This window comes from Homalodisca vitripennis, chromosome 4, assembly GCF_021130785.1.
Source record: "Homalodisca vitripennis isolate AUS2020 chromosome 4, UT_GWSS_2.1, whole genome shotgun sequence".
NCBI classification, from domain to species: Eukaryota; Metazoa; Arthropoda; class Insecta; order Hemiptera; family Cicadellidae; genus Homalodisca; species Homalodisca vitripennis.
In genome coordinates, this window is record NC_060210.1 from 129189552 (window position 1) to 129212203 (window position 22652).

A 22652-nucleotide genomic window follows, 5' to 3' on the forward strand; every position below is an offset into this window, starting at 1 on the left:
CGTTTTCATTCCCATGAAACCGTTCTCTTGCACTGTATTCTGTTAATGTACTGCCTCCCACACCGGTATTGTTGCTCCCTCGTACACACTCACGTCGTTAATTAATTATGATCGTAATGTATACAGGAGTAATTAAAAGTCAACAATCTTCACGTAGATTACGCTTGTTCACGTACCTATAACGTAGACCTCTCCTAAGGGACTCCTAAAGTCGTGTCGGTTTTCCCATCTATGCCGTAACTCGATAGAAAGGTCGTAGGGATTTGAAACTTTATACCCAGGTCATATTAGACCAATGAAGAATTCTATTGATTTTAGGGCCAAACGATAAAAATTAAGGTAAAAATAGAATGCTAACATCTTTACATAGGACTTATGGTTGACTGTCGTGAAAAACATGAAATGCAACGAGAAAATTCCATAATAAATAAATTTGTTAGGAAACTAAACCATCAATACAACTATAAAACCTGTTATCATGTGATGTAGTACCGCATGCAATAAAGTTATTTTGATGGATTGATTGACACAACTTTCGCTGAGTTCTTTATAGTGCTTCGATACACCATTGTATTGTTTATCTTGTAAAAACACCATTTAGCTGTAATTTTATTGTGCAGAATAGAATATCGGAAATTACTTTATTGATGGAATAAAACAGTTTTCTGTAAAAGCAGTATATAGAGATTTCTTCCTACGCCATATGCATTTTAGATAATTTTACTAAACTTTACAATAAATAAGGTTCTAACTGATAATCGAACCCGTGACCCCTCGGCTTGGTTTAAGAGCCGATTACTTCTACGCTTATAATGGAGATCGATGCTATACAATTGACAGTGTGAATCAATAAACCAGTATGGAAATGAAGCACATAAATGTACTGGCCTTGGTCGCTACATTGTGTCGGGCAGCTACAATGCATGTACAGTGTACAAAGTCACACAGAACGCTATTCAGGTCGTATTATGGCCACGATAACAATATATTTTGATTAATAAATTTTGGAACAGCTTGGTAACAGTATTAGTTAACTTTTTAGATTGGGACTTAACATTATGATTTTCTAGACAAGAGATGGCGGATTTCCGAAGATAAATGAATAACTTCAAAATAAGAACCTTTGATATGAGTGGAGAGGTCTGGTACTACGGGTTTCTTTCTAACTCCATAAAACCATTTCAAAATTATCGCTAGTTTCTTTACAAATTGATTACGATTTGAAACTTATTCATTCATTCATTCATTTCATGAATTTTTTAATATATATATATCGTATGGGGGACAAAGGCAGCTATCCATAAATAAATAAATTAAAAAATTACAATTATTAAAAAGTACGTAAGAACAAAGTTCTTGAGTCATAAATTAAAAATAATATTAAAATCTCCCGTCACAAAGCTAAATCCAAATTACTGAGCCAGTTTAGAGACCCATCCTCTAAACCACTCAGACCAGCCAGACCACCAGAAAACAATCGCAAAGGGCAGTCGTTTACAATGTGCTCAATTGTCTGAGAGTTTGCGCCACAATCACACGTCTGGTCGTCAGTAATACCCCACTTGAATTTCCAGTGATTGCTTCTCCCAACCCCAGTTCGAAAACGATTCAATAAAACCCATTCCTTTCGAGGAATTTCCAAGCCACCCGCTGCTTTCGTAGGATCGGATATCAAGAACTTGTTCCGTCCATCGAATGATTCCCAGGATGACGCCCAATTAGCATTAGGCGTAAAGTTCTCCTCTATCAACTGGGATGCTGTTCGTAGTGATGGCTTGCGTGATTTGAGCCGATTTTTTAATGACCCATCATTAATAAGCCTTTTATTTTGTTGTAGACTAAACAATGTTTTGTATAGTTTGACGTTTACTTTTCACATGGGAAATTAATAATGCTCACACGACCAAGCACAGTGATTTTCCTATGAAGAATTTTAATTTTTTTTTTTTATAAAAATGTACTTCAATAAAAATTATTGATAAATAGTAGTAGATAGTGCAACATTTATAAAGAACAGGAAGAGGGCTTTTTCAGGCAAGTGGGAATTGCCATTGTTTGTTTTTGAGGTAGCTGTAATGCTTATTTGTATCTTACTGCACTTGTAACAGCTGTTTTTTATAATGAAATATGTCCTTAAAGTGATTGTTTTGTTACATTATAACAGATCTGAAAAATCTTTTCAGTTAGATTTAGGTTTTTAACTTCAAACTTTCAAAGAAAAAAAAGCACAGCTCTTTTGATATTATGATAGTATTATCATGTTGAGTTATTATGTCATAAAAAGTGTGAGTTTTAATGTTGTTTCCAGTATTATAAAAACCTTTGTTGATCCACTACACGGATAGAAGTGTATTAAGGCGCTTAATTGCATTTCCGATCTCGGTTTCGCCTCGTTTCGTAAAATACGTTTGCGTACGGAAGTTAAACACTTTTGCTCCTAGTGATGAAAACCGCTTCTCTATTACCATTGGGCCCCCGGAAATGACCTTTAACCCCGGGAAATCTTATCGGAACGAGTGGCCACTGTAGCCGTGACAACTGAGTATCTGATGTTGATTTGACTGTGGCACAGTCCGGACTCTAATGAGGGAGGCCGTAAACCCGATACGGTCTACTCAAGAGGTGACCTTTGTGTTGTGTCGACTCTTAAGTTGTGAATGAGTGGAGTTCCTACTTTGCAGTATTTTGCAATCAACAGTCGCCATGAATTAGGTCAGCAGCGAGTCCGGCTTGTCTCAAGAATCCAATGACATTTAACAAAAATAAATACCGAATGTGAGGATTACTACTAACTACTTTTGTTTACGACATAAATACGACAAACTCATCTCATAATGATATTAAAACCCTTTAAGGTACGAGAAACCGGATTTTGCGTGGACTCCTGCCGGTGTGTTGGAGATACGCCAACACCGAGTCTATCGGCAACGTTATTATCCCTGTAAATTGGCTTCCTTATTCGTGTTGTGGTTAATATACATTATATAGGCAGTAGAAAGAGTTATAAGTCCAAACTAATCGGCAGTGATAGAGTAGTACCCTCTGTAGATATGGCTACTTCGTTTTTTTATTAATTTTGAATTAGTCAGTTTGTAAACGATAATTTGCACTACTAGACCACTCGTTATGGTTATAGTTATAGCGAGGTCCATTCTGATTAATCGTCAATTAAAAGGAATCCATTACATTCTACAATCGCCAACGCAGGAATGTAACGGTAGAAGGAATGTAATGTGTTGTTGGTGGTGGGAAAATGAACACGGAAAAGTTGCCAGAGATTTAATAAATAGTTCAATAAACCACCCAACTCGCGGGTCGAGGTCCGTGTGAGTGACCGAGGTCGGGGCACGTCGCGGCGTTGGCAGCTACCGAGGCCGGGAACCGCGGTCGTTACCTCACATTTCTCCGACTGCCAGAGTTGTGGGAGGTCCGAGTTACAAGTGGACTGACCCGCTGGTAATGCTGAACTCTTGTCCTGAGTACGTCAATGTCCTGTGTAAATAACGCTAAATGATGGTGGTGCAGAATTTGGATTCACTACTTCGCTAGTATTGTTTTGCTAAACGTGACATTTATATTGCTAATAATCTCCATTAGCTGAAATAGACTTTACTTAACATTCTTGTGCTTCGACCCAGGAATAGTCTGGTATAAGTTGTGGGGTTCCTGACCGTCGCACCTCCGCCAAAACCTTTCGGGCTTCGCTTCTTTCCATACCGTTACAGGTCCAAATAGCTGTATAAATACGAATGAGAATAATAAAGCAATGTTAAGAGTTTTTCTTAAAATATGTCCAGATTAATGTGTTTGTTACGCCAGTATTTTTAAAGGGAATTCTCACATATTCTTTATGAAGATGATTTGGATGTTTACAAATTTTCTTACAAAACAATCTCCAAACTTAATACTTATTAGATCCACGACTTAAACGTGCCTAGTCTCAACACTATATAACTTATTTATTATAAGGGCATAGTTGCCACAATTGGTTGGTAGCCTTTTAAGTTTGGATAGTGTTGTGTTTCATTACTTCTGATTGTCAACCCCTTAAATGGAATGGAGCCTCTTCAACGTTTGTGAAAATACTATCAAAGAATTTATTGAATTGAAAATTCAAATTAGATTTCGTTACACTGCTTGTACTACAAAATATCAATATAAAATATCATATTCCTGTGGTTCTTTTGCAACATAAACCTGTCTTGACTTTTGGGTTTAATTTTTCGGTATTGCCACTAGTCTAATAATTAATTAATAAAATTTTCCAAAAGGTACACTCAAAGATTCGTCTTAAAAGAATACCTGTTCCACATAAAAAGTGGTGTATTGTTTAGTTATCTCTAGTGTAATTGATGTTATTTTTGTAGAGTTCACTTGAAACTGTAATGTTCTGGTATTGTTGAGTTTTTATTCTATTTTATTTATTATTGTTGGTCATAAATGTTTAATTGAAAGAAATATGATTATTGTCACGATAACGAGCAACTTTACATGCTGGCTAAAACAATGGCAAATTAAATCATCACCCATTTAATCCATTGTATTACAATGAGGCACTAGTTGGCATATTGTGGCATGTCTATTTTTAGTTATCGACTTCTTGTTCGTACTTTTATCCGCAGACATGTAACATTCCATGACGTCACGGCCAAGGCTGAGCTGAAGTGATGTATGTTATCAGCTCATTGCATGTGAATGTCGTTCACAAGAGCAGCACAAACATTTGTTTGGCAATCCAATCAATTTACGTTCAAGTCTTATTTTTCAAGTGTCATTTTTAGATTTAATATATTAAGTAATACGGTCTTATCGAGCGAGTGACTCTTTCATTACCAAGTTCAAGTGGTCTACTCTAGAGAGGGTTACGTAATGGGTGAGACTTCCTATCTGAGTTTACTGATATTCTATACACTGGAACAGTTCGTTTTTATTATGCAGGTACAGATTATACACATACACATAAGTATGGGATGTGTAATAAAAATAGAAATCGTATGAGCAAGTGTTTACAAACATATACAACAGTAATTTACAACTGTTATGTTTACTATCAATTAGTATCAGGTACTTAAAATATGAAAAGCACGTTATATTAAATATATAATACATTTCCACTATAATGTATTTTGGATTATTTAAATTTATATTTTAAACAATAAACTCGATGCATAATGGTTGTGAATCTTAAATTTCATTAAATATATTTCGTGTTATATGATATATCTAAGTTATGATACGATATATCAAAGTTATACAGTAAAATTTGACACATTTGAAACTGGCAGGAACCTAAAATATGCGACTTTCAATTGAATAGTTTTCTACGTTATTTGCTTAAATCTATTTTAAATCTCTAATACTACAGAACACTTAAGGAACTGACGTCGGAGCAGCGAGTCATGCATGAGATACATGATACAACAAGTAATGTTGAAGACCACATTTGAGCAGTCTCTTCTTTTTCTAATTTTTTGTAAAGCATTGGCTAATTTTCCTTTAATCTAATTTTTCCCACTCCTCAAATGAATATAGATTTGCGTGATGAACTTAAAAAGCAGGGTGAGGTAAATAATAAATAATAGAAATGATGGAGGTCCTTATAATAAGTGTATCAGTCTGGGGTGGGCTTAAATCCGAGCTAGCACTAAATCGGACTTCAAAAGCCCGACGCCTTAGACTGCGCAGCTACTTCCATTGAGCGAATTGCTATATTGTATCAAGGAATCTCCAATCTAATATAAAGTGAATAGGTATTGTAATGAACACTTTGTATCGACTAAGGTAACTAACCTAAGATTACAACAGTTGTCCCTATGCTGTTGTTTGTAGGATGGGAGGGGGGAGAGGTTTCCTATCGTGTCGTAACCCAAAGGCCCAGCGGAGCGAGCTAATTGATAGGGATATAGCCTGTCAGCTTGACCAGCCGGTCTCACCTCGCAGCCCAATAATGTTGGACTGTTGGCTGGCCGTTGGGCAAGAGGCACGGCGATGGCCTACTACCGCCTGCCCGCGGCACGGCGCGCGGTCTCGCCGGAATTGCCCATATCTGCATCTACAGACTCAAATGTCAATTGTCGTACCAAACCGGGAAATACTCATTATGACGACCCTACACGGCTGTAACATATCTTGAATGAGCTCTGGAAAGGTCAATCACGGCTTTGGTTTGTGTGGGCGTTGCCGTTGTTGCTACGGAAATACGACTTGCGTCATAACTACGCAGTTTAAAATATCGCTTTAGTCATCTGTTAAGAATAGTGTTTATTATCTTTGTTTTTTTTTCTAAGATTTACTATTTTTGTCTTCTTGATGAATTGAAATCCTAACGAGAACACACCTTAGTGCAATTAATGTTTGAAAATGGGTAAGGGGGGTTTAAATCATCAGTTGAGGTAAGCTGTAGTTTCTACAAGTGAAAATGAGGATCGGTCTCTAATCGCTTTTTGATTCACGTTTGCAAGCCTACTTGTGTACAGTGAAAGCCTTGGCACCTCCCCTTAATTGGCCTTAATAATACAGACAGTGATTAGAGATTTGAAAGAACTAGTTCAGTCTAAAAAAAGTTTGTACCGAGCGGCAGACATAATTTTATAGGGCCTGTTATACAATAATGTCTCACCGTCGTACTCAATGTCACTTTCTATGTTCGTTAAATTGATGTTTGTAGTTGTTAAGGTTTTTTCTATGAAATAAATCAAAAGTGCATGAAATAAATTTACTTATTACATTGTTGCATAAAATCTATCTTTTATTGTAACTATATGTTTAAAATACCTTTTAAAGCACTTATTAATTTTATAGACAAATTGGTCATCTTTAATATCACCAGTACACTATTATTTCTAATAAAATTAAAATAACTTAGGCACTTTCCCGAATAAACCAATTGCCTATGAGGATGTTAGCCATTAGGTTTAAAAGGGAATTTTGGCCTCTTCTGTTTCTAAAAAAAAGAAAGAAAGGACTTTTATAATTTGTAGAAGAAGTGCCTTAGCTCTCAGACGGTATATTTAAACAAAGTAGATTATATGTTGGGATCGGGAGGTGACAAATGATTCAAATTATCCAAAGTTCTTAAAAGTTCAAAAACGAGGTAAACTGTAACAGGAAGAATGGTGGAAATCTATTCCAAATATCGAATTAATAAAATTATCGCCGTGTAAATCTGGATAAATCGCGCAATAGGCGTATTACACAATACCAGTAGTCCAACGTGTTTACTCCTATAGCTTTTGAGATATTTATTTACCAATCGATAATCCATTACGAAGCAATTTACATTACATAGACGACTTAGCTGGTTAACAATTACAAAGAAAATAGGATATATTACATTGCGATATTTAACTTGGTATGTGTACTGTACCAGATCTAGTGAGTGCATTACAAATAAATAACTAGAAATAGACATGAACAACCAATTTATACAATGGATAACAGCGACGATAATGATAAACATTTGAAATAATAACTTAGAGAATTGTTCATAAAATATAATGAATGACGCATACAACATTATAAAGTATTGGATAAAATGTTATTTGTTTGGTTCTCAAAACTACATACAATATCGTGCACATTTTATATACTATGTTATTATTGTTAAAACAAAATTGTTTTAATGACTCAATAATTGTAAAATATGTGGAATTTTTGAACTTTGAGTTTGAAACCTTGAGTAATTGAAAAATTAGCAAGAATAAAATGTTATATAAGTAGCTCAAAGTTTCCAATATGTTAAAATAACATTCTTTTGTATGTATTTGTGGCAGATATATGGCTTTGTAGATATATTTTTCTTAAAGTTCAGACATGCATCAAAGAACAGATTTGTGGAAATGAAGAATGAGAATTTGGAAAACGATTCGTAAATAGATTTCCCAAATCCAACAAGTTAATCATTTTACCACTTAATTATTCCCAGTATGATTCCATTGGACTCGATATAGCTGACATAGTTGTCGCATCTCCGCGGGAAATCTGCCGCGGCTGAGAATGATGACCGTCCCATATCAGCCGCCAATTTCCTCGGTTTTCTTGCCGTCTCACATCACCACTGTCGCTTCTCTATTAAGTTGCGTTTCGTGGAACACTTTCGGCCGCGACTACTTTCCACGCCGGTGAAATGGAGCAATTGATTATTTTCCGTTCTTGGAACAAAGCTGGCCGCGCAGAGATTAGTTTAGTAAAAACCGACTGTACAGGTCGTCACCGGAGAGAACGCCTCGCCACAACTGTTGGTTTAGCGTCGTCGGTTGTGGGCGAGGGCTAAGTGTGGAAAGTGGGAGAACAACACTGTAATCACTTAAACGACCGGAACGAGAAAGATCGCCAATCGGAAAATTGGAATAAAAAACTGAGAATAGAATAGTCCTAGAAGAGAAATTCAATTCTTTCTGTACACCACTTTTTGTCGGAGATTACTATAAACAAAATTCCAATATTAAGGGTTATCTATAAAATATACTATAACATATATACATGAAATACCCATTATCCTACCTATATACATTGTCATACCGCTCACGTAGTGAAGGATTTAGCGGTACACACACATACACAGAGTGCGTTTTGATATATATTATTATTTAGTGTTTTTAATAGTCCAAGAACTGAGAGACAATAAGCATTCTATTAGTATACAGCCTGGTTTTTCATCAAATCAGTAGAGGAATTTTATTTAAGAAATAAATCGGTTTCAGACGTGCTAGTTATGGTTTACGTCGAAATGGGATTGTGTCATCAAAAGGGTTAAACATATGAAACAATGTTTTTTTTTCTCAGATAATATTTTTATAAGCTTTGCACCTTTAAAACCAACCGTAATACACGTATTTTTTAAAGTGTTAAGTCTGCGTCAGCTCACCTCACCGTATACCAACCCTGGAAATCGCGCCTCAATTCTCTTTATCTTATTGTCTGATGTTGATATAATTAAGATTCGTGTTTCAAATGGTCGTTTTTAAGGGTGTCTAGAAAAAAAATATAATTTGAGGAAAAATTATTGTTTCGTTTGTTAACCCTTTCAATATCCTCCTATTTCGACCTCCACATACATTAGCGTGTCTGACGGATGAAATTCTTTGTTAGGAAATATTCCTCTGTCGATTTTAAGAACATGAAAAACAGGTTGTGTTCTTATCAGAATTATTGCAAAATTTGAACAAAAAGTAAAGACATTTTAAAACACTACAAGTTTTGACGCTTCTTTTGTTCGGTAAATTTGGGAATTTGGAACACAACGTTCTATATGTCTAAATGTGGCTTAACGAGAGGTAAATGCATACTAGAGGCAGTGTAAACTACATGGATGGGAGACACAGAACAGTGGTTTATGGACACACCCTCAGGGGCGAGTGTTCACTTTATTAACAGATTGCTAGGTTTAATCAAGAATGCAGCAATGCTCAAGCAGGTAATACCTCGTAAGACTTTTTATAAAGTCAGCGTGTTTTTGACTGGGAGACCGCCCGTTTAAATGACTGGGACTGGGAATATAAATAATTGGCGAGTGAATGTACATTTATGCTTAGAGACAAAAGTGGTGAGTATGTTAAAATTATCACTGACTTTTGCAATGCAATACGTGTTAATGTAATAAAGGTATTTGAATTTGTGTATTGCTAATCGGCTTTGGGCTTCTAGACTGAAAAGTCATCTTCGACCAGTTCGTAATGCAGCTGATCAACTTCCCTCTTTTCTTAGTATTTAAAACATATACATCGAGTTTCTCAAATAAGCTAATATAATCTGTTACCAATAATTAGTTTATGTGAAAGAGACTTTAATGAACACGGCTGTGAGATCTCATTAGACGTGGATGCTATGTGCTAACAGGTAACTCATGGCCGTCAAACAAGGAGTTATGCTTGAGGGTTCCCAGCACCTAGGATCTCACAGCTGAGAGACTAACGATGTTCAGAAGTGAGCTAACGAAGGTCGTACCGCTCATTAACACATCACAAACACCTGTGAGACTGTGCAGCCTCGACCTTTGCGTAAATCATCAGACCAGCTGTGATTTGTGTCGGCAAGTTGTACAAGTGATAAATCTGGAGTAAGAGTTACTTGCTCTAGGGAACAACGGACAGCATCCATCGTCCGTTCTCCAGCAGAGATCAGCAGGACAATCGTCTATCAGCAGAGATCAGCAGGACAATCGTCTATCAGCAGAGATCAGCAGGATAACTGTCTATCAACAGATATCAGCAGGACCATAGTCTATCTGCAGATATTGGCAGGACCATTGTTTATCAAGGAAGATTTGCAGGACCATTGTCTATCAAATAAGATTTGCAGGACCATCGTATATCAGCAGAGATTAGGAGGACAATGTCTATCAGCAGATGTCGGCAAGACAATCGTCTACCAGCAGAGATTAGCAGGACAATCCTCTACCAGCAGAGATTAGCAGGACAATCGTCTATCAGCAGAGGTTAGCAGGACAATTGTCTATCAGAAGATATCTGCAGGACAATCGTCTACCAGCAGATATCAGCAGGACAATCGTCTATCAGCAGAGATTAGCAGGACCATCGTCTATCAGCAGATATCAGCAGGACCATAGTCTATCAGCAGATATCGGCAGGACCATAGTCTATCAGCAGATATTGGCAGGACTATAGTCTATCAGCAAATATTGGCAGGACCATACATAATCTATCAAGGAAGATTTGCAGGACCATCATCTTTCAGAGAAGATAAGGAGGACCATTGTCTATGAAGGAAGATTGTCAGGACCATCGTCTATCAGCGGAGATTAGGAGGACTATTTTCTATCAAGGAGGATTTGTAGGACTATCGTCTATCAGAAAAGATTAGGAGAACTTTGTCTATTAAGGGAGATTTGCAGGACCATCGTCTATCAGCGGAGATTAGGTGGTCCATCGACGCCAGCACTTAATAGTCTCAGAATGTAGCGAAGAAATTCTTAAGAGGGTTTCTTTGAATGACATATTTCATAATTTTTCCTGTTGTAAATCTAAGTCTTTTACTCATAGTATCGAAGCTGTGTTTGTAAGGACGATTTTCTTATATCTACTTAAAATGTTAAAAAATTATAATTAAATTATGTAGGGCTGTAAGAGACAAAGTTGAAGGAACATCTTTTATTATTTACCTATTATGGGTGGGTATGGTTTTGAGTAAAATTTATCTAAGTGAAATTCTAGCTGAATTGAAGTTGTTGTTTAGTGCCTTTTACTTACTTACTTTCTGGATAATTGTATTATAACGAGTATTTTTTGTTTATTTGCAGTATAATTCAGTATAGACAGTAAAAAGACAGTATAAGCCAGATTTCTGTATCAAGTTTGGAGGGAAATGTCGGGGTGAAGATCGGGCGAAGAGGTTAAGCCGAACAGTGAAAGCAGGGTGCTACAAGTCACTGTGACGGACGGAGGGTCCGGGGTTCAGGGTCAGAGGTCAGGCCCGAGACAAGGACGCAGACATTACGGTCGACACCGATCCTTGTGTCTTGTACCGTCAGAATCAGAGCACAACTTCCTCCAGCTGGCTTGGCTCTCCGCTGGAGAACGGGTCCAGGCGACCTCTCTCGTTAATTAACCCGGGGAAAAATCCCCACTTAAAGTCGATGATATTGGAAAGTGAGGGACTTCAGAGATCATAAACTTTCTAGACCAGCGTTTCAATAATGGGTACGGCCAGTCTGCGTTTCAACCTCTGAATTCGTGCTGGCCGAAATGAGATTGAATCACGCGCGTTATCTTTTACTGATTTTGGTCATTTTTGAGATTTTTCTTAATAATGGTCTATTTACCAACGTAATTGATCTATGGAGATTTTTACGTTAACAAATAACAGATTGTTTACTCTCAACAACATTACCCTTTGGAATATGCTGAGTATTCAAGTCGTTCATTCGAGTGAAACCGAAGAATGGCTGTATAACAAGGGCGCGCTGAGCAAGCAAGGTCCTGAGACAGGGTAATGAAGTGTGGTACAATAACGAGTATGAGGCGCTGCAGCCGACTGCTGAGGAAGCGCTGAGTGACAAGATCAGCCTCGCGGTGCCGGTAACGACAGGGTTGTGCAACTGCGGCCAACGATAACGAGTATCATGCACGCCAAGGAACTGCATTATACATCCGCATCTAATAACCGGGCAGCTCACCAGGGACCCCCCATCCCAAGGACCGCACGCCAAGCCGAGGTTAGTTGTGTCATAGGATGTGTATTTCTTATTGTACACTTGACCTAGAGGAGTTATGTATTGCGCGACAGCCAGAAGTTGACGCAAGACATGTAGAATATACATTTGTTTTTTCGCCACTTCTTTTGGATATAATTCACTATAAGATTTTGGCGAATCTGCTGCAATTTATCAAACCGACAAAAAGAACGTCATTTATGGACAAAATTAGGTTAGTAACTCTTCGGAATCCTGGTAGCACAGTTTCCCTTGGCTGGAGTCAAATGGTAAAACAAGTATCTTTCACTCGCATGCGAAAGTGCGCTGGGACCAGTTTGGCGGCGTATTGCTCTTGAACCCTTTCCATTCCTCTATTTCAGAAGAACATTTGCATAACACAGCGGAATGGAGAACCGTGGACCATCTGGCAGGTCAGCTGCTGACAACCGCGTCACAGTGTCATAGAGCTCGCCTACTTTACGATCGGGCCCACATCGGACTCCTTTGGACTCATCTTCATTTACGTCAGTTTCTCTAGACCAGCTAGTTAGTTAGGGAAAATAGAGAAACGCTACTGTGAAGATGACCGGTTGTCACTGGTAAAATGGGTACAATATAAATCCGGGTATATGTTTGAACATGCAGTTTTATTTTAACAAAAGTGGATCCGAGTCGAACTATAATTAAGTACAACTAATTAATAATTAGGAAAGTTTTCGATTATTTTGTCATGCATTTCTATAAAATGACTAGTGTCCGGAGAAATAATTTCGCCGGTTTCAGAGGTGAGGTTGGGTTGTTACTTGAAGATAGCAAAACATACCTTATCATATTTTACTTTGTTTGGAATCGAATGTATGCTTCGTACTCGTATACGGCTTAAGATACAACATTGTCATGTTTATAAAGGTTTAATAAATTATTACAAAATGGCGCCTATCGACTTTTATATCAAAATTTAACAAAATTATAAATAAAAGCGTGAAAATGTTCAATTATTTCAGTTTGGAATATTGTGCATAGAGCATAGGTACATTACGTTTTGTTGAACTCTCTAATTTTTGCACAACACGTGTTTTAATATAAAGCATAACAAATTCGTTGTTAGCAGTGGATGGCCTTACGTTTGAGAGATGAGTTTCTGGTTTATACCATATAGCTTTATGCAAAAGGGCGTTTGAAAACTCCCTCATCGACTCTTTTCCACGTAAGTCCAGAATTTGTATTCCCTCGTGGCTGTATTAGTTGGATAAAATTATACTTTTAAGAAGGAAGTATAGTTAATGTTTTACTCATATGTTTGTTGCTTGTTCAGGAGTGCCTAAAGGTTCTAATTTGTGGCTACTGTTTTCCCATTGCTCATTAATGACAATGCTACAGCTTTATAATGATCTCACTGCTAATCGGTAGTGCTAATCGGTAATCACCGAGAAGAGACCATTTAGATCTCCAATCAGCCGCTGTTCCTGCTATAAGATGAGGAGAAATCTGTCACATGTCCCTGAACCTCAACAAAACTGTGGTAGTTATCCGTAAAACTAAATCTTCGTCCTTTGTCGTGCGATTTTTATGGTCGATACAATAAAGAGAAATCACATTGTACGGAATCTTGAAGTTCTGTTAAATTTCATCCGATTTTCTGAAAAATGTAAACAGTAGAAGAATTTGGGTCTTATAATGTGCATCATCATTATTTTTCAGTGTGAAGAATCTTGTCTGATGCTTTACAGTTCCTTGGCTAAAGATTGAAGTATGAACTCCACCGTTATCAGGGCCAGGAATAGTATGTACATTTATGAACAAACAATCTAGGTAATCCAGACTTAATTCTGCTTGTGTGTGGTCTTGATGTGCCAACACTTACACGATCCTACTCTCTCAGGTCGTCTTGCTGAGGCAGACTTGTTTTGTTTTCTACAGCGTTCTAAACGGTCACGAACTGCCAAAAGAAAGTACAAATATGTGAATTCTGGATATGCCTTTCGTATGAGAAGTTTGGTGTTTAGTTCCAATTTCGGGGTTGGCGACTATGGCATCTGATTCACGAGCATCGCCAATGTGTTTAACAGGTTAATTATTATACTCAATTTATTTGTATTAATTATTGATGTTCTAATGGCTCAGGTGTGTTTTAATTACAGGATTGCTTTGCCAAAGTTCAATGTTATCGTGTATGATTTGTCAATAGACACAGATGAGTGTTAGCGGTGTGCCAGACTCTCTAAATAAATTTAACATTGAACAACGTCATTGATATTTTGATCGACAGATGTGTCTGCGTTGTAATCATCTACTAGTTATTTCTATGTGGTTGCGCCTTGCTTATGTATCGGTACGTAACAATTAAGTATTAGTCACATGCAATGATGATTAGTTCACATACCTTGTTTGATAACTGAGCAATCAAGCTTTATTTAGTTTTTAATTGTGGTGCCCAAATGTTAGCGAATGACTTCTCAATTACTGGATGCAGAGTATTGTAGAGCAAGATGTTTTGGAATAAAAAGAGTAGGGAAATTGCGTTTGACGATGATCCTTAGAGGATAAGGAGGTAATTTTAATTTTGGTATAATTATGAAAAGCCTTGGGATGGCGGAAAGCATTGTTAATATTTCATAAGAACCTGTTGCACAACGACGCGGACAAGCGGGACCGGCACTGCCCGGAGCGGCACTGCAGGGATGGAGGTGTCGGTGTCGGTACTGGATCCGGAGTCATCGGGCGTGAAGGCTGCTTGCGTCCAGTCGTGTCCGTGTCACTAACATCTCCCTCCGTGTGCAGAGCTGCTGTCACGTCGATCAGCTGACACTCAAACATCAATTAATAGTAAATTATTGTGATCGGGGTGATGTAAACAATGGTGTTTGTTGTTTGTGAGGATTCGAGTGGGATTCAGTGACGTTCTCTCCATTTCTGCAGTCATTAAACGCAAGGTAGGCCGTTTGAAATTGAATTTCTTTATTTATGACTTCAATCATTATTAGGATTATGTTATATTCATCTACGATTAAACTAGGAAGCCCAAGTGCAGTTTTCAATTGTAGGTTATTTTCTTTGGAACTGATGCTACAAACACTTTTATCATGTTTATACCCAATTTTTATAGTCTAGGAGTAGATAACCACTTTGCACTATATAAGCATACAACTTGATTGTTTTTAATCGATGGATGAATATTTTCTAAAAAAAAAAGAATTGTTCGTCAGCCGCATTTATTTTGTTGTTAAAAGTATGAACTGGTGATGTTTTTTCAGACCATACATTTCTTAACTTTACACACATCCGTCAGACACTTGAATAATAATTATATCAACGTCAGACAACTAGATAAAGTGGCTGAATGTTGTTCATTCTTTTAGAGTCTGTGTGTGGTTACCTGACGCTGATTTAACAATATTTGTAACGTATATGACGGTTGTTTTTGTTGTTCGCAAATCTAATAAAATATCATCTGTAAAAATTATTATTGTATATGTTTAACCCCTTTGATACACTTTCATTTTAACCACCACCAAAACTATCAAGGCTGGCGATAAATTTCTTTACTATGTGAAATTTCTCTGATCGATATCAATAAAAATCAGGCTGTATGCGTATACAGTGTATGAACTTCGGGCAAGATATTTCATTAATAAACTAATTAATTTAGATATCGTATAGGCGAATGTTGTTGTTAAGCAAGCTATTATAAAGGTTTCGTTTATTTATTTAACTAAGGAAATTACTTATTCTTTCCGTAACCGGCCAGTTATTGTCTTTGTGAGGGGGTTTGTATGGCAAAGTTTACAGTATTCAAGAATTGTCAAATGCTTTCCACACTTTTCTCAAATACATCAATCTTTGTTATTCTCATATCAGTTGATGTTTTATATCTGACTCAAGACTAAAGATAACGTAGGATTTTACGAGAGTTCTACACATAACGTAGAGTTGAATCAATTGAGCTTCTTCGTCGGCGACTTTTTGTTATATCTTCAGAAAAATAAGACTCAGGAGTGAAGACAGATTTCAGACGCCGCACTAACAGGACGGCGAACTGAAGCTAAACTCAACATTCAGAAGACTAAAGAATTATACAGTACCTAGGCTTACGCGTTATTCACAAGTTCCTTGTTTGGTTTCCACAAAAGAAAGTGCTTGCTTCTTAAGAATGCTTTATATCAGTGCATCAACTGAATCTAAATTTGAACATTTAAGCTTGAATGTATTTCAACCACCTGAGTTAGTGGTGTAAGTAGCTCTGAGAAGATAACAACTGAAAACACACCTTAATTTATCTGAAGTGCTTATAAAGTTCAATGGAAACAAGCCAGTGACTGTCGGGCGGTTACGGCGGCCTCGACACCTATTCCAGGAGAAGGATATCGGTACAAGCTCCCCAGTGATCGAACAAGGTCTGATACCGCGGACTCTAAACCACATTCGCTCGGCCAAGGTCACATTTACCTACTGTGTATCTACTGTCAGCCACCCTCACACCGGTGTCAACAACATCTGTGTCCTTACCTTGCTCTATATTGTGTAGTGGCGCAGGCGCAGTAGTCGTGGTCAATGATCCTTCATTTACAGGACAATCTGGATGAATAAACTTCAACTTTAGATCCTTCTGTTTTGTGAGAAATCATTTATCAGATAAAAAAGTGGAATTTCTCGTTTACAGACTGTTAACAGTAATTTCAATTTATACATTTTGTCTGCTTATTAGTGACCAAGTAAGGCATTTTAGTTCTATTATTATTTTTAACTTAACAGTGTATTGATAACGTTGTGATTAGTACTGTAATGAGATAAGTATTGTACAACTCATACGCCCTAAAATCTACGTAAAATTTATGTTTTTGCTATCAATGTAATATAAAGTTTTTTCCGAAAACTTGCAGTTTTTGAAATCTAAGATATAGAATTAGTTCTGTTTTGGCCAATTTGTAAATAACCACTCCGGATTTGTCATGTGTTTGTTAAGTTCAAAATGTTCAAATCCCCTTAGCACAATTTCTGGCTTTCGGTAAAGTTCTTGAACTCCTTTAATTAATTTTAGAGAGTGGCTAATCTTGTTTTATCCTATATTCGCATAAACCACGTGCATGTGCTGTGATTTCATCAAATCGATGGACCCGTGTAGTACTAGGTCGACAATTTCCAAGGTCACAGAGAGGATTTGCTCTATCTATATCTCAGATCCAAATTTGTACAACATGTACTTTGCGGCTTTTGTTTCTCCAAATCTCTTGGGTGGATTTCCATACCTTTCCTTCTATCTGTGATGTCAATCGAAGCTCAAGTCAAGGAACCACAATAGGGGCCAATGAAAGTCAGGTAGTTTACTCTGGAGTAGGATCTTCATCCAAACTATTCTTAAGTGTCAATATGTCACCAACAGTCTAATAATTGTCTGTTTTGCATTCCATTACATGAGAGACAACCCGTGTTGTGGGCAAGTTCAGCAGTACTTGGTTGGCCGGCGGGTCTTCAGAATCCAGAGAGAATTTCGTACAAACTGAAAGTGAACAAGCTGAAGGCACATTAAAACCAGTGACCGGTTTCTTTTGTTACCGGCATCAATCGATGACACAGTAACCGGTGAGCAGTGAGGGTGGTGAGGTGACCGGTGACCGGTGACACCCGGGCTCTGGTGCGAAGAGGAGCGAACACGGTGCGTGGGTTTGTGGAACAAGCTGTCGCTGATGTCACCTTTCTCGAGTGTCAAGGAAACCCACTCAGTTTTTTTTCTTACCTACATAGATCGATGATAAAATACTAGAAACATTCTACAGCTGGACATGTGGCGACTGTCCAAATGATAACTTGTTAGTTCGTATAAGAATAAACAGCGGTTGCAGCACGTTTCGTTGTATTACGATAGACAGTTCAGTTCCTTTGAATGAAGTTCGTACAGATCATTCCCATGCCAATGGAGATTACTAGCGGTGCAATCTAGCGGCTGCTGCAGCATCGCGAGATGATCGAGTCAAGAAACGTTGACTGTGGTTGCTTAGCGATCCTGTTCCCGCTTAATCGGCCATGGGTGGTTTGGAGGTCACCGTTAAGCCAAGGTTAAGTTAGGTTAAGTGTTAGGTAGAGAGGGCTTCTTAGTCTTAACTTGGCCTAGTAAAGTAAAACAATCTATTCGTATACCTTGTACATTTAACATTCCTTTTGTGAATCATGAAAATACCACACATTTTGTGGCACAGAGGCTATCAAATGACATTGATATTATCTTCATGACATTGTTACAGGCACTTAATAGCTAACATTTCCGTTGCTGTTTAAATTGTAACCTTCCATAAGTTTTCAACATCTTTTTTTATATTGCGTACAACGATACCGTAAGTTTGGAAAATCAAAACAGGCTGATCATTTAAAAATTTGGAACTCCGTGTTAAAACAGTTGTCACCTATTTTTCGAGGACCTTTTATAGCCTGAATGTCACTCTGGGGTGACTTTTACTGTCGAATATCTCACTATGAGCGAGTTAAAATTAATTCGATATTGTATGTTGAGCTGTTGAAGCAAATAATCGATCATGAAAACCAGCCTGAATTCATAGGAAACCTGACTTGGGACTATAGAGTGTGTCTTAAATGTGCATAATTGAAGGTTTTAAGTGTACGTCTAACAACATAAATGAATATGTATAAGATTTTATTTTTTGTAGGATAACATATAAATCGATGTTATCCTACAAACCATAGCAAACCAGAGCTATTGCTCTTGCTATGCAATGATGCCATTTCATTTTGAAATCAGCGGGTTTTACTATAACAAACTAAAAGTTATATGTGTCAAAATGTATAACACAACTTTTCGAGGGTTTATAATCTATCTTCTTCATTAGGTGAGAAAATAGTTAAAACATTACAAAAGAAAGAAGAAATCCGTTTTATTTTGTTACTGTGTTTTGTAGATACTTACTATTTTCTTACCTTTTGAAGATGATAGATTTCAATTTTCGAAGCGTTGTGTTATACATTTTGAACATATAACGATGGTATATGGCCGAAATCATATTATCCTTTCAAACCTTCCATCATCAATAACAAACTTGAACCAAACAACTAAAAATAGTGGATTCCAAACCGCGTGATTGTGGATTGACTAATTTGTTTGTTGTTAATGCAGAGGCTACAATATGGCAAACAGTGATACAACAGAAATATATGAAAAGCATCCTAATGAATGGAGTCTTTTCACTTTTAAGATTTACTATATGGCAACAAGTCCATACTGTGTCCTAATCAGCACAGAAAAGACTCAGCGGCTTGTGGCAAGGAAAGAGAGGCTGTTTCAAGTTCTGGCAGCTTGTAACTTTCAGTTTACCTCCTCTAACTGAGAAACGCGCAAAAGTTCCGCATTTAGACAGGAGTAGTAAGCCATCAGAGCCCTGTTTGTGTTTCCACCTACAAACAAACACATTATGCCAAGTTGGCTTACCCTTGATGTTGGCAGGATGCCAAATCGTAATTTTCTCACTCGAACACAACCCCCTCAGTCTTGTACGATGTTACATTCGCTACATTTGTCCAGTTACAACAAACTTTCTTGTACTCTAAGTAGACACTGTACTGTACTATGGATTCTGTTTCAACTACATGACAGTTAGTTGGTAACAGTAAGAATTCAATAGCAAATATAATAGTTTATTCTTTAAGCCAATCAATGAGTTAAATTGCAAAGAAGGCTTTCTTCTTGAAATATCATATTAAAACGCTGATAGCTTTGAAGGTTAATTCATGTGCAGGCAATACTGTAATGAGCATGGCTGACAGTTAACATGTTTCGCACCAGTTAGATAAACTCATTTTATATGAACCTTTCAAGATAATCAATTAGCATACAGTTTTAAGCGCCGAGGTACAGTTTTTATAATGTGAGCTTTTTTCATTTTGTTACCATATAATGGGTCATTATTTAAGTAAAACTTCGTTCAGATCCACAATCGCCGATGTTTAATCGATAATTAAAAACGACTTTAATTGAATAATTCGTATTTTGGAATCATTGAGAGATGAATTTTATACGACTGTAACTAATCGCCATATTGAATTGTGTTATTGAATGGAGATGGTTTATCAACTCTTTGAATGAATGCATATTTAAGTACAGTCATTGTGTCTGATTTGGTTGGAAGCAGTTAATTGTTAATGCCAATAATAGAACATACACTAGTGTAATTAATTGCATATATTGGCCTAATGTTTATGTGTGGCAATATTTTTTAAAACATTGTACGGTCTCCATTTCGAAATATTAAAAGTTGTACTATACTTGTCTACACTTTATTACCTGCTCCCTTTGAACCAAAGAGATATTACTAATTACTAATTTTCGGTAGTCTGTAATACTCATTTTACTTTAATGAACATCTTGAGTAATATCCAAGAAAAGGTTTTTGCACAAAAATGTGTACTACGAGGAAAGAACCAAGTTTGTTTACAAGCAGCAACGTATTAGTAAGTCTTATTGTATGTCCTAAAATTTAGCTCGTTTCCATATTAAAACTTTATGAGATGCTAAAAAGCTAAGTAGACCTGGACATAGAAACAAGAGTACTCTAGCCATCACACCTACATTTAATCAATTGTTGATCCTCGAATACATCCTCATTTTCCTGCTAGTTTTTTTAAAATATCTGGATTAGTAAGTCAAGATTCAATGAAGCCCCAGTATGACCGTCTTAGTACGAAACCGCAAGAAAGTACTTTTAACAAATACGGTACGTCAATGAACGGTTAAACCTGGGAAGCCTGTTAAATGGTAATATCGTAATAGACTTACTTTGCTATCCACTTAAAACCTTTTTACTTCTTAAAGCCTCAACATTTGGGTTATGCCGCTCTGGGTGTTTTTGTATGTAAATGCCTCCCAATGACTGCCACGCAGAGGACAAACTGCTATGCGACTGATAGTCTATCAGATTAATGGTCCGCATTCCTCTACAGGCGTGTTCTATCTCTAAACTGCAGCAGGACCTCGGAACACAATCTAGGGACATTCCATTGATAGTGAATATCTCTCGAGGAACGTAGCGTCCGAGTCTTCAGCGGCGCGGCGGATTCAAAATGACTTTGCCTGAATGCCTACGCTTGTATTGGGTTTTGAAACAAAAACAGTGAATATGAATATAAGCAATGCAACAAATGCTATTGAAAATCAAACATCGGCTCCAGAGTCGAAATCTTACTCAATACGATGGTGGGATTCGTTCAGTTGATGGACACAAAACGTGATGAAGGGGTTTTCGAAAGCAGCTGGTCGAGGCTCTGCAGCATCACGACAGTTTCCCAATCCTCGGACCGACCACGGCCCGGTGCGCGATGCCGAGCTGATCTCTTCAGTCGGTGTTGTACTGGACGCTGGCTGGTGAAAGTGTTATGGTCTCGTTTATCCTGAACTGTATTGGTTCACTGTTATATCGAATCTCCGAAAAAGATCTTATGATAACGTTCGCCACTATGGTAATGATCATAGTGGAACACCTAAATTCCTTATCCCTTTTGGAATTTTTCAAAGTCCTCCCATACCAGCAGGTACATAGAGTGCTGCAGTCAGCATTACTAATCGCAGTGGATGGCGATGACTGGAGTGATTGTTTGATTGGTAAAATCCAAAGTATCAATATCCAATGTTACTCGAGTTGATTTCTTTCAATAGTATTAAGTACAAAAGTCAGGTTATCACTGGGTCTTTTTTTATACAAATATTTTTGGTACTGAGTACAAAATGTGGTCTTTTTTAGAGTGATGTGTTTACGTAAAAACTGCTATTTAAATCCTAATATTTGGAAAGTGTGTAATGTCTTACTCTTGTTTCAGAACTTTGGAGGCGAGGGCCGTTCGTACGCCTATCCATAACAGGTAACGGCTAAAGAATTATTTATAGATATTTTATTGTTGTTAACCTCGAATAGAATACTATCATGAAGATGTCAAACTTTGCTACGTTTCGTTAGTTTTTGAATACTGTATTTAGGAATTATATACAATACGCAATGCCAATCCTAACTGAAAGGAATAATGAGTAACTGATTCAATGATCAAGATGTATCAAATGTTTATGAACTAAATATAACGACTTATGAACATAATTCATGTCGTTCCAGAGATGCTCACCACGTAGGTTATCTGACCGGAGGTTTCCATCCCGTTCGATTTTGTACAATGTATATAGTTGTTTTATAATCAAAAAATTTCATTGTAACCCCGTGATTCTTTGGTAAAAATTAGCTGTAATACCGGTTCAATATCAATTACGGAAGTCTCAGAAGTGATTGAATTAAATGCTCTGAGGTAAAATATTTCGTCCACATTCACGCATATTATTATGTCTTCAATATGTTAGTCACACAAGAGATAAATCGTCCAAGGTTATAATTGAGGCACGGCAAAAGTGAGCGCTCGGATTGACATCTGTAATGTCACTTAGCAAATGCCAACCATCCCCTAAGGAGTTTCAGAAACACAAAGTGCATTGTAAATATTGTGACTAATTAAAAAAAGC

At 37.2% G+C, this 22652-nt stretch overlaps 1 protein-coding gene across 7 annotated transcripts in view; it reads left to right on the top strand.

Moving 5' to 3' along the window:
• Window positions 1-22652, top strand: part of LOC124360154 (LIM domain only protein 7) — a 247025-nt gene that overhangs the window by 116043 nt on the left and 108330 nt on the right. For 6 of the 7 annotated variants that reach the window (XM_046813513.1, XM_046813518.1, XM_046813517.1 and 3 more), the window contains exon 5: window positions 21968-22009. The gene's annotated coding sequence lies outside the window, so the exon portion shown is untranslated. Of the gene's footprint in view, window positions 1-15029; window positions 15085-21967; window positions 22010-22652 lie in introns of those variants that run through there. The other variant, XM_046813516.1, reaches the window with a different exon arrangement.